This window comes from Triticum aestivum, chromosome 5A (genome assembly GCF_018294505.1).
Source record: "Triticum aestivum cultivar Chinese Spring chromosome 5A, IWGSC CS RefSeq v2.1, whole genome shotgun sequence".
NCBI classification, from domain to species: Eukaryota; Viridiplantae; Streptophyta; class Magnoliopsida; order Poales; family Poaceae; genus Triticum; species Triticum aestivum.
Genome location: NC_057806.1, coordinates 87,049,608 through 87,062,757, shown reverse-complemented (window position 1 = coordinate 87,062,757; position 13,150 = coordinate 87,049,608). Strand labels below are relative to the sequence as shown.

At 43.6% G+C, this 13,150-nt stretch overlaps 1 long non-coding RNA gene across 1 annotated transcript; it reads left to right on the top strand.

The window, feature by feature from the left end:
* The first annotated feature begins 10,189 nt into the window (after window positions 1-10,189).
* Window positions 10,190-12,006, top strand: LOC123106642 (uncharacterized). The gene is made up of 3 exons (XR_006451422.1): window positions 10,190-10,681; window positions 10,783-10,839; window positions 10,958-12,006. It is a non-coding gene; the product is annotated as an uncharacterized lncRNA (long non-coding RNA).
* Window positions 12,007-13,150: the final 1,144 nt, after the last annotated feature.

Below are 13,150 nucleotides of genomic sequence, written 5' to 3'. Positions count from 1 at the left end.
CTCCTCTGAGTGTTGGTCCACCTGTTAGCTACCGGTGGCCACCAGGGGCAACTCTGGGCTGGCCTACCCGTACCTAGGACAATCTGAGTGTGCCCTGAGAAAGAGATATGTGCAGCTCCTATCGGGATTTGTCGGCACATTCGGGCGGTGTTGCTGGTCTTGTTTTAACCTGTCGAAGTGTCTTGAGTTACCGAGATACCGAGTCTGATCGGAGCATCTTGGGAGGAGGTCTATTCCTTCGTTGACCGTGAGAGCTTGTCATGGGCTAAGTTGGGACTCCCCTGCAGGGATTGAACTTTCGAAAGCCGTGCCCGTGGTTATGGGCAGATGGGAATTTGTTAATGTCTGGTTGTAGATAACTTGAACCTTAATTAACTAAAATGAATCAACTGAGTGTGTTACCGTGATGTCCTCTTCTCGGCGGGGTCCGGGAAGTGGACACGGTGTTGGAGTAATGTTTGTGCAGGTTGTTCCCTAGCTTCTCGCTTGTGCTTTGCCTCCTCTTCTTGCTCTCTTTTGCGAATAAATTAGCCACCATACGTGCTAGTTGCTTGCTGCAGCTCCACTCATATTTTACCTAGCCATACCTATAAGCTTGAATAGTATTGATCGCGAGGGGGCGAGATTGCTGAGTCCCTGTGGCTCACAGATTACTATAACACCAGATGCAGGGCCTGATGATTCCGCTCCAGGAGACGCGTATGAGCTCAAGTGGGAGTTCGATGAAGACTCTCAATGATACTATGTTTCCTTTCCTGATGATCAGTAGTGGTGCCTAGTTGGGGGTGATTGGGACCGTGTCGCATGTTGGGTTCTCTTTTATTTTGGCACCGTAGTCGGGCCTTGAGTGTTTGAATGATGTAATGTTATTTATGTACTTGATTGACGTGGCGAGTGTAAGCCAACTATGTTATCTCCCCTTTCATTCTTATTACATGGGATGTTGTGAAGATTGCCTAACTTGCGACATATGCCTTCAATGCGATTATGTCTCTTAGTCGTGCCTCGACACGTGGGAGCTATAGTCGCATCGAGGGTGTTACAGATCTACTCCTAGATCATTATTGTACTCCCTTGCCAAAATCAGTGTAGGGTATACAGTAGATCTGGTACATAGCATGGCATACTTTATAGAACCTATGGCTGAGGCATAGGGAATGACTTTCATTCTCTTTATATCTTCTGCCGTGGTCGGGTTTTGAGTCTTACTCAGTTTCACACCTTATAACACAGGCAAAAACTTATCAAGCGTCTTGATCTATCTCTATAGATCTTGATGCTCTATATGTAAGCAACTTCACCGAGGTCTTTCTTTGAAAAACTCCTTTCAAACACTTCTTTATGCTTTACAGAATAATTCTACATTATTTCCGATCAACAATATGTCACTCACATATACTTATCAGAAATGCTGTAGTGCTCCCACTCACTTTCTTGTAAATACAGGCTTCACCGCAAGTCTGTATAAAACTATATTCTTTGATCAACTCATCAAAGCGTATATTCCAACTCCGAGATGCTTGTACTAGTCCATAGATGGATCGCTGGAGCTTGCACATTTTGTTAACACCTTTAGGATTGACAAAACCTTCTGGTTGCATCATATACAATTCTTCTTTAAGAAATCCATTAAGGATTGTAGTTTTGTTATCCATTTGCCAGATTTCATAAAATGCCGCAATTGCTAACATGATTCGGACAGACTTTAAGCATCGATACGAGTGAGAAAATCTCATCGTAGTCAACACCTTGAACTTTGTCAAAAACCTTTTTCGACAAGTCTAGCTTTGTAGATAGTAACACTACTATCAGCGTCCGTCTTCCTCTTGAAGATCCATTTAATCTCAATGGCTTGCCAATCATCGGGCAAGTCAACCAAAGTCCATACTTTGTTCTCATACATGGATCCCATCTCAGATTTCATGGCTTCAAGCCATTTTGTGGAATCTGGGCTCACCATCGCTTCTCCATAGTTCGTAGGTTCATCATGATCTAGTAGCATGACTTCCAGAGCAGGATTACCGTACCACACTGGTGCGGATCTTACTCTGGTTGACCTACGAGGTTCAGTAGTAACTTGATCTGAAGTTTCATGATCAATATCATTGGCTTCCTCACTAATTGGTGTAGGTGTCACAGGAACCAGTTTTTGTGATGAACTACTTTCCAATAAGGGAGCAGGTACAGTTACCTCATCAAGTTCTACCTTCCTCCCACTCACTTCTTTCGAGAGAAACTCCTTCTCTAGAAAGGATCCATTCTTAGCAACGAATGTCTTGCCTTCGGATCTGTGATAGAAGGTGTACCCAACAGTCTCCTTTAGGTATCCTATGAAGACATATTTCTTCGATTTGGGTTTGAGCTTATCAGGATGAAACTTTTTCATATAAGCATCACAACCCCAAACTTTAAAAAACGACAACTTTGGTTTCTTGCCAAACACAGTTAATACGGTGTCGTCTCAACGGATTTAGATGGTGCCCTTTTTAACGTGAATGTAGCTTTCTCTAATGCATACCCCCAAAACGATAGTGGTAAATCGGTAAGGGACATCATAGATTGCACTATATCAAATAAAGTACGGTTATGACGTTCGGACACACCATTATGTTGTGGTGTTCCAGGTGGCATGAGTTTGTGAAACTATTCCACATTGTTTTAATTGAAGGCCAAACTCGTAACTCAAATATTTTACTTCTGCGATCATATCGTAGAAACTTTTATTTTTGTTACGATGATTCTCCACTTCACTCTGAAATTCTTTGAACTTTTCAAATGTTTCAGACTTGTGTTTCGTCAAGTAGATATACTCATATCTGCTCAAATCATCTGTGAAGATCAGAAAATAATGATACCTGCCAGAGCCTCAATATTCATCGGACCACATACATCAATATGTATGATTTCCAACAAATCTGTTGCTCACTCCATTGTTCCGGAGAACGGAGTATTAGTCATCTTGCCCATGAGGCATGGTTCGCAAGCATCAACTGATTCATAATCAAGTGATTCCAAAAGCCCATCAGCATGGATTTTCTTCATGCGCTTTACACCAATATGACCTAAACGGCAGTGCCACAAATAAGTTGCACTATCATTATTAACTTTGCATCTTTTGGCTTCAATATTATGAATATCTGTATCACTACGATCGAGATCCAATGAACCATTTTCATTGGGTGTGTAACCATATAAGGTTTTATTCATGTAAACAGAACAACAATTTATTCTCTTACTTAAATGAATAACCGTATTGCAATAAACATGATCAAATCATATTCATGCTCAACGCAAACACCAAATAACACTTATTTAGGTTCAACACTAATCCCAAAAGTATAGGGAGTGTGCGATGATGATCATATCAATCTTGGAACTACTTCCAACACACATCGTCACCTCACCCTTAACTAGTCTCTATTTATTCTGCAACTCCCGTTTCGAGTTACTAATCTTAGCAACTGAACTAGTATCAAATACTGAGGGGTTGCTATAAACACTAGTAAAGCACACATCAATAACATGTATATCAAATATACTTATGTTCACTTTTCCATCCTTCTTATCCGCCAATCACTTGGGGTAGTTCCACTTCCAGTGACCAGTCCCTTTGCAGTAGAAGCACTTAGTCTCAGGCTTAGGACCAGACTTGGGCTTCTTCACTTGAGCAGCAACTTGCTTGCCGTTCTTCTTGAAGTTCCCCTTCTTCCTTTTGCCCTTTTCTTGAAACTAGTGGTCTTGTCTACCATCAACACTTGATGTTTTTCTTGATTTCTACCTTCGTCGATTTTAGCATCACGAAGAGCTTGGGAATCGTTTCCGTTATCCCTTGTATATTATAGTTCATCACAAAGTTCTACTAACTTGGTGATGGTGACTAGAGAATTCTATCAATCACTATTTTATCTGGAAGATTAACTCCCACTTGATTCAAGCGATTGTAGTACCCAGACAATCTGAGCACATGCTCACTAGTTGAGCGATTCTCCTCCATCTTTTAGCTATAGAACTTGTTGGAGACTTCATATCTCTCAACTCGGGTATTTGCTTGAAATATTAACTTCAACTCCTGGAACATCTCATATGGTCCATGACGTTCAAAACGTCTTTGAAGTCCCGATTCTAAGCCATTAAGCATGGTGCAATAAACTATCAAGTAGTCATCATATTGAGCTAGCCAAACGTTCATAACGTCTGCATCTGTTCCTGCAATAGGTCTGTCACCTAGCGGTGCATCAAGGACATAATTCTTCTGTGCAGCAATGAGGATAAACCTCAGATCACGGATCTAATCCGCATCATTGCTACTAACATCTTTCAACATATTTTTTCTCTAGGAACATATCAAAATAAACATAGGGAAGCAACAACGCGAGCTATTGATCTACAACATAATTTGCAAAATACTATCAGGACTAAGTTCATGATAAATTTAAGTTCAATTAATCATATTACTTAAGAACTACCACTTAGATAGACATCCCTCTAATCATCTAAGTGATCACGTGATCCAAATCAACTAAACCATGTCCGATCATCACGTGAGATGGAGTAGTTTCAATGGTGAACGTCACTATGTTGATCATATCTACTATATGATTCACGCTCGACCTTTCAGTCTCCGTGTTCCGAGGTCATATCTGTATATGCTAGGCTCGTCAAGTTTAACCTGAGTATTCCGCGTGTGCAACTGTTTTGCACCCGTTGTATTTGAACGTAGAGCCTATCACACCCGATCATCACGTGGTGTCTCAGCACGAAGAACTTTCGCAACGGTGCATACTCAGGGAGAACACTCATACCTTGAAATTTAGTGAGATCATCTTATAAAGCTACTGTCGAACTAAGCAAAATAAGATGTATAAAGATAAACATCATATGCAATCAAAATATGTGATCCATGATCATCTTGCGCCTTTGATCTCCATCTCCATAGTACTGTCATGATCTCTATCGTCACCGGCATCACACCATGATCTCCATCATCTTGATCTATATCAATGTGTCGTTACATGGTCGTCTCGCCAACAATTGCTCTTGCAACTATTGCTATCGCATAGCGATAAAGTAAAGCAATTATTTGGCGCTTGCATCTTATGCAATAGAGAGACAACCATAAGGATTTTGCCAGTTGCCGACAACTTCAACAAAACATGATCATCTCATACAACAACTTATATCTCATCACGTCTTGACCATATCACATCACAACATGCCCTGCAAAAACAAGTTAGACGTCTTCTACTTTGTTGTTGCAAGTTTTACGTGGCTGCTACGGGCTTAGCAAGAACCAATCTTACCTACGCATCAAAACCACAATGATAGTTTGTCAAGTTGGTGCTGTTTTAACCTTCACAAGGACCGGGCGTAGCCACACTCGGTTCAACTAAAGTGGGAGAAACTGACACCTGCCAGCCACATGTGTGCAAAGCACGTCGGTAGAACTAGTCTTGCGTAAGCGTACGCATAATGTCGGTCTGGGCCGCTTCATCCAACAATACCGCCGAACCAAAGTATGGCATGCTGGTAAGCAGTATGACTTATATCGCCCACAACTCACTTGTGTTCTACTCGTCCATATAACATCAACACATAAAACCTGGCTCTGATGCCACTATTGGGGAACGTAGTAATTTCAAAAAAATTCCTACGCACACGCAAGATCATGGTGATGCATAGCAACGATAGGGGAGAGTGTGATCTACGTACCCTCGTAGACCAACAGCGGAAGCGTTATGACAACACGGTTGATGTAGTCATACGTCTTCACGGCCCGACCGTTCAAGCACCGAAACTACGGCACCTCCGAGTTTTAGCACACGTTCAGCTCGATGACGATCCCCGGACTCTGATCCAGCAAAGTGTCGGGGAAGAGTTCTGTCAGCACGACGGCGTGGTGACGATCTTGATGTTCTACCGTCGCAGGGCTTCGCCTAAGCACCGCTACAATATTATCGAGGAGTATGGTGGAAGGGGGCACCGCACACGGCTAAGAAAACGACCACGTGGATCAACTTGTGTGTCTAGAGGTGCCCCCTGCCCCCGTATATAAAGGAGCAAGGGCAGGAGGCCGGCCGGCCCTAGGGCGCGCCAAGGAGGAGGAGTCCTCCTCCTAGTAGGAGTAGGACTCCCCTCTTTCCTACTCCTACTAGGAGGGGGAAAGGAAGGGGGAGAGGGAGAAGGAAAGCGGTGCGCCGCCCCCCTCTCCTAGTCCAATTCGGACCAGAGGGGGAGGGGCGCGTGGCCCACCCTGGCCGCCCCTCTCTCTCTCCACTAGGGCCCATAAGGCCTATTACTTCTCCCCAGGGGGGTTCTGGTAATCCTCCGGCACTCCGGTTTTCTCCGAAATCATCCGGAACACTTCCGGTGTCCGAATATAGCCGTCCAATATATCAATCTTTATGTCTCGACCATTTTGAGACTCCTCGTCATGTCCGTAATCACATCCGGGACTCCGAACTAACTTCGGTACATCAAAACTCATAAACTCATAATATAACTGTCATCGAAACCTTAAGCGTGCGGACCCTACGGGTTCGAGAACAATGTAGACATGACCGAGACATGTCTCCGGTCAATAACCAATAGCAGAACCTGGATGTTCATATTGGCTCCCACATATTCTACGAAGATCTTTATCGATCAGACCGCATAACAACATACATTGTTCCCTTTGTCATTGGTATGTTACTTGCCCGAGATTCGATCGTCGGTATCTCAATACCTAGTTCAATCTCATTACCTGCAAGTCTCTTTACTCGTTTCGTAATACATCATCTCGCAACTAACTCATTAGTTGCAATGCTTGCAAGGCTTATGTGATGTGCATTACCGAGAGGGCCCAGAGATACCTCTTCGACAATCGGAGTGACAAATCCTAATCTCGAAATACGCCAACCCAATATTTACCTTTGGAGACACCTGTAGAGCTCCTTTATAATCACCCAGTTACGTTGTGATGTTTGGTAGCACAAAAAGTGTTCCTCCGGCAAACGGGAGTTGCATAATCTCATAGTCATAGGAACATGTATAAGTCATGAAGAAAGCAATAGCAACATACTAAACGATCGGGTGCTAAGCTAATGGAATGGGTCATGTCAATCATATCATTCTTCTAATAATGTGATTCCGTTAATCAAATGACAACACATGTCTACGGTTAGGAAACATAACCATCTTTGATTAACGAGCTAGTCAAGTAGAGGCATACTAGTGACGTTTAGTTTGTCTATGTATTCACACAAGTATTATGTTTCCAGATAATACAATTCTAGCATGAATAATAAACATTTATCATGATATAAGGAAATAAAATAATAACATTATTATTGCCTCTAGGGCATATTTCCTTCATGCAGTGCTCTAGGGCACAATAACTGGAGCGGGGGAGCATCCACAACTGAGCGGGTTCGGCTGATCATCGATGCCACACCCCCTTGCGCCAAGAAGGGAACCAGATCGATGTTGTCCTTGATCATCTGGCACATCTGGATCGAGCGCAATGCATGCACTTTCAGAGGGAAATCCTCGAGCGTCAGCAACATCACCGAAGCTTGTCGCCGGGACATGGAGCAATGGCGGATCACCGGACCCAAATGCATCGAGCACGCCTTTGGGGATGTACCATGAGAGATAGCGACTAGTCTGCGGGCTATTTGCCCGCTTAGCTGACGTTGTATCTTTTCTTTTTCAGCCCATTTTGATTGCTTGATCACCCACTGTTCTTCCGCTCTCTCCTGCTTAATGAAATGAAGCCAGAAATGGCCACTTCAAAAAAATCTCTAGAAAGGCTTATATTTAGAAATGGAGGGAGTATATATGGATTGTCTAGCCCTTGCAATTGCAATTAGTTTGAACTTTTCTTCATTTACATCCCTAGTCGTTGGACTTAGTGAGGAAGGGATGAACTATCTAGCCAGGTGAAACTAACTAAACAGGACTTTATTTGTCATTTACATCCCTAGTCGTTGGACTTAGTGAAATGATAGATAGAGGGGGGAGGGGGGCACACAGCTGTGTTACCGTCTATGTAGTTAGTACGATCAAATAAAGGATAGACGCACCATCACTACACTGAAGCACTATGTTGAAGTGTATATTTGGATTCTTTAGCCATTCTCATCAGTTTGGACTTTTGGTTGCGTTGATCTAAAAATTGAGGTTGCCCCCTCTGTGTCCACGGATAGGCCTCTTGAGCTATACATCTAAGTCTACTCATGTGTTTACTTTCCATGTCACACGAGAGGGGGGTGTTGAAGTCACACATGAGAGGAGGGTGTTGAAGTGTACTCCCTCCGTTTCTAAATACAAGTTTTTTTAAAGATTTCAATACGAACTACATACAGATGTATATAGACATATTTTAGAGTGTAGCTTTACTCGTTTTGCTTAGTATGTAGTTCATATTGAAATTTCTAGAAATGATTATTTTAACATATAATGAGGCTAGCCAACTCGTCTCCACGGTTGTCCTCCGATTTGCTTCAGTTTCGTCCGTTGGATGTTGGTGAAACAGCACGAAATCACTAATTAAGGAGTACTCGTTGCAAAGAACACTCCACTTTCCCAGGTTGCGACAAGTGACGCACATACAACACGCCACTTGTCGCAATCTGGGAGTTTTCCCTTTTTTCGTAGATCCCTTTTTTCAAAACATTTTATCTTTTAAACCGTGCGTCCAAATCTCGAACCATTTTCATCATTGGATTCCTCGCGTCGAGATCTTCAAAACTAGATCCCATGTTGATAGGTTTTAACGAACTTTTTATTCATGAAAAAAACCAGACGAAAAAAACCGGGCGAAAAAACCGAACCGGGAGCACGGTTTTTTCCCTTTTCGAAAGAGGCACGCCCGTGCCTCTCGTGAAATCAAATCCGTGCCTCTTGTGGAAGCAAAACCGTGACTCTCGTGGAAGGAAAAAAATAGAAAATGCGTTTTTTTTCGTTTCCGAGAGGCACGGCCGTGACTCACGAAAGCACAACCGTGCCTCTCGCGGAAGCAAAACCGTGACTCTCGCGAAAAAAACAGAAAACACGTATTTTTTTCCCTTTCTAAGAGACACGGCCGTGACTCTCACGAAAGCACAACCGTGCCTCTCGCGGAAGCAAAACCGTGACTCTCGCGAAAGAAAAAAAAACAGAAAACGCGTTTCGTTTTTTCACTTTCCGAGAGGCACGGCCGTGACTCTCGCAAAAGCACAACCGTGCCTCTCGCGGAAGCAAAACCGTGACTCTCGCGAAAGAAAAAAAACAGAAAACGTGTTCTTTTTCGTTTTCGAAAGATACGGCCGTGACTCTCGCTAAAGCATAACCGTGCCTCTTGCGAAAAAAAAGAAAACATGTTTTTTTCATGCAAATTTTTTTTCCGAATTGTTTTTGATTGAAAAACTAAGGAAAACCGGGATAAAACCAAAACATCGAAAAACCTAAGAAAAAGCCATTTAAAAAGCCGAAAACGCGTGCAGAAAAATAAAAAAATAAAATCCGAAAGGAACGTCCCGAGCATGACACGTGGCGAATGACTGAGAGCATGTCAAGTGGCGCTGATCGTTACGAGGCTCTCGAAAAAGCGCTCCTTAACTAGTTGCTCGCGAAACAGCAGTTTTCTTCGTTCGTTGACGTTGGATCTTCGGTTGTTTTTGTTTTGACCGCAGGGTGAGTTCATGCAGGCCATGACCTGTGGGCTCGGGCTCTCATCAGATTGGCTGGGTGAGCCTTTTTCGGATGTTGGGCATCCGATCCTCCAGCGCCGCGTGCGCGAGCGTCACGGGCTAGCGTGGGTTGTGGCCTCTGCGCGCTGTCTCCGTTTCCAGTCGCCCCTCTATTCAACTGTATGTGGTTCCCACTGACCCGCTGTAGGTGGGCCTGCCATCTCCTTGGACCCGCGAGTCGGTGACGTGATTGTTGTTTTCTTGTGTGCGCACGGCCTCCCGTGTTTGGGTTGGCTCGGGTGACGTAGTGATTCTGCTGACCGTGTCTCGCGTATGGAGCAGACACCATCGCCATGCCGCGTCGCGTCGTGGGGCGTAGAAAGCTGCTTTTCCTTCGGACCGTGTGTTACTCTGTTTATATCGGCGCTCGGGCACGGCCACCTGGGTCCCGCTTCCCTTGACCCCACTCGTCATTGGGGATCATCTCTTTACCTGTGTTCGCTTTGACCCGTCGCCCATCTCTGCGCCCTCAATTCGAGTGGGTGGTTTCTCTGCTCGGGTTGGTGGCTCGGTTGGATTTGCTCGTCCGCCCGCGTATTGCGGCCGTGCTGCTGACTGTGGGCACCATGCTGGGATGGCCCGCTGATCTGTCGTCTTGGGTGTGGCTTGCTTGGTGCCATGCTGCTGTGCCCGACGCGCGGCCGGGGCACGGTGGACGTGCGTGCCTCACTCCGTGGGCCCGCGTCTGCCATGCCCAGGCTGCTGAGTGCCCTTCTTCCTTGTCTCCGCCCCGCTGCACCCTCTCCTCGTGGCTCTCCTAGCTTCCTTCGACTGTCCTCTGCTGCGGTCTGTTGCGGTGGCCTCCTTTGCTCTATGGGCGCCGTTGGTTGAGGTTCGTGCTGCTGTTCTTCTTGTGTTTTCCCCACACCTCTCTTCTTGCTTCGCTCTACTGATTTCACGTAGTTGGGCATCTTTCGACTTGCCGTTGTCGCCTGCGTCGAGCCGTGGGTCTTTCTGTCCTTCGCGTTCTGGTTAGTGGGCGCCCCTTCTACTTGCCTATAAGTTGTTTGATGAAATGCGCGCGTGATGTTCGGTGAAATGCATCTGTGCTAACGTTTGTTCTACGGTTTAGGTTGTTTTCCTCGTTTGTCCTGATGTTTGGGTCGCGTGCTCCTCCTTCCTAGCTTTGGTAAATAGGCTGTTCTTTTGCTTCTCTGAACCGCTATGAGCCGCGATTGTTTCTTGCTTGCATTTGCATCGTTCATCCCGTGCTTGTCTTTTGACCTGTTCTTTTCTAAATTTCGCAGGTTGTACGATCTCGCCCGTTGCTGCTTGCCATTTGGTTATGTGGTACAGTGTGAATCCTGTGGCTGCCCAGATCTGAACTGTGCGTAGGGGCCGGCGTTCTCGGCCAGATTTGGGCGTTCTTGCTGACTTTCTGTCTAACCTCTCCACAAGTATACTAGCCCATTTCTGTTTATTTGATTTTCCTTTCCAGGTACATGCTTTAGTTTATCCTGGTTTGCATACCTTTTTATGTTACCTTGGTAGTCGATGCAGAATCACAAATGCAAAATGAGATGCGCAAATGTGAGGATAGACCTATGGTTCGCGTTCACAACTTGTTCTTGTTAAAAGAACTACTCTACAAGTTTTTTGCAAGTTACAGTAATTGTGAGGATATGATACCTTATAGAAATGATGCCTTAGTGTTTCTTGCTTGCATCTGCATTGTTGCATGCCGTGATTGTGTTCTGACCAGTTCATTTCTGTATTTTACAGGTTGTATGATCTTGTGCGTTGCTGCATCTCCGTTCTGTTTGTTGCTTCATCGCCGTTACAATTTTTGAGATATCTAAGCTGACGTCTTGAATAGTTCATAACAGTCAGTCGGAACTGCAGGAGTCATCTTCACCTTAATCTAAAATAAGATCGGAACTGCAGGAGTCATCTTCACCTTAATCTAAAATAAGAAGGTTTTCCTTTTGCTAGATCTCTGAAAAATCTGCAGTGGAGTAAGCGCTGGCGTTACCTATTGCTCTGGTTTTTTAAGTTAATTGCAGCTGGCAAATCTTGCACTGATGTTTTGAGTTCCATCGTTCGCTGTGTGGAAGCTACTGAATTCTATAGTAGTGGAACACTTGTTCTGGTCTGGTCATCTTGTAATTTTCCTTTTTGCAGCTTAACTATTGTAGGTAGACAGACTCTATACATACTGAAGAAATGTGCCCGTCCGACAGTCCTTCATGCTCAGTTGTACACTTGTAGTGATAGCTTTGGGTACTGTGTGCACCCTTTCATGTAATTGTGTTACCCCGGAGAAATTTATAACTATGATCTCACATACTTCAACTCAGATCTCGGGAAGTACGAGTGCACTACATTGTGGAATGAAGGGAGCATCTTATACTGAGTTTATGAGGAAACAACTGGACTAATCTTAATAATCCGGTGTTGAGAATAAAAAAAGGTGGAAGCACATTGAGTGGCTTTAGTTTTGTTACCGGACGTACAATGTACCTTTACTGCACTGTTATGGATTCAGATAAACTGGGCGTGGTGCATGCCTTTGTATTGTGTTCGTGAATGTTGCTTTCTCCATGTCAAGTCTTTTGTTCTTAGAAAAAAAAACTCTTTTGTTGCATCCACATTAACCATATATATATTTCCATTTTCCATATATATTTCTATTTCTTTTGTTCGGTTTGTAACTTGTTGGTACAAAATAAAGGCCTCAAGTTGCCAATAATTATTTTCCCTAATTTATTTTTTGCAAATAGCTCTTGGTTTAAATCTGGGTCTTGTGGTGCGGGAGAAGGACGTGTGGCACACATTCTTCTCAGCTATCTTCTCCTCTGATTGGGCCCAGCCCAGCAAACATTCATGTGCCGGATAAGCTACTTTTGGAAGCTTTGGTATATATTTTGAACAAATATTTCCTTTCTTTAATGCATGATAGAACATCCAACAACATAGCAATATAAGAAAAAGCTTTGGTACAGTTGCAATATATTATAGGATAAAAATATATCCTCTACCATGCTAACCATCATTTGCAAAGTTATCTAAGAAGACATATCAATTCAAATAACAAGGCCATTGTACCAAGATCACCCAAGTGCATTCTTAAGTTAAGCAAAATACTTGCATTTAATTCTTGGTTTGAATTGGGCTTTTTTGCCATTTAGCGCAACAGGAGTTTGCATGTTTGGATAGCCATTTCTTAATAAATTATGGGTTTGATCTCTAAATGTGCTTGAACATAATCAAGTCAAGGAAGATGTCGCGTCACATCTTCATGGAAAGTAAAGTTGTCTCTCATATACCTACCTTGCGCCATTTGGTTCTATGTTACCCAATAAGATAACACAATATGCATGCTCAAGTATATATTTTCAAAGATAAACTATCTTCATTTTCATCTTACAGGGTTTGAATTAGTACCCTAAGTGTTTACTAAAACCTACTTCTAATGAATTCAAATATTTGCAAAACACTTG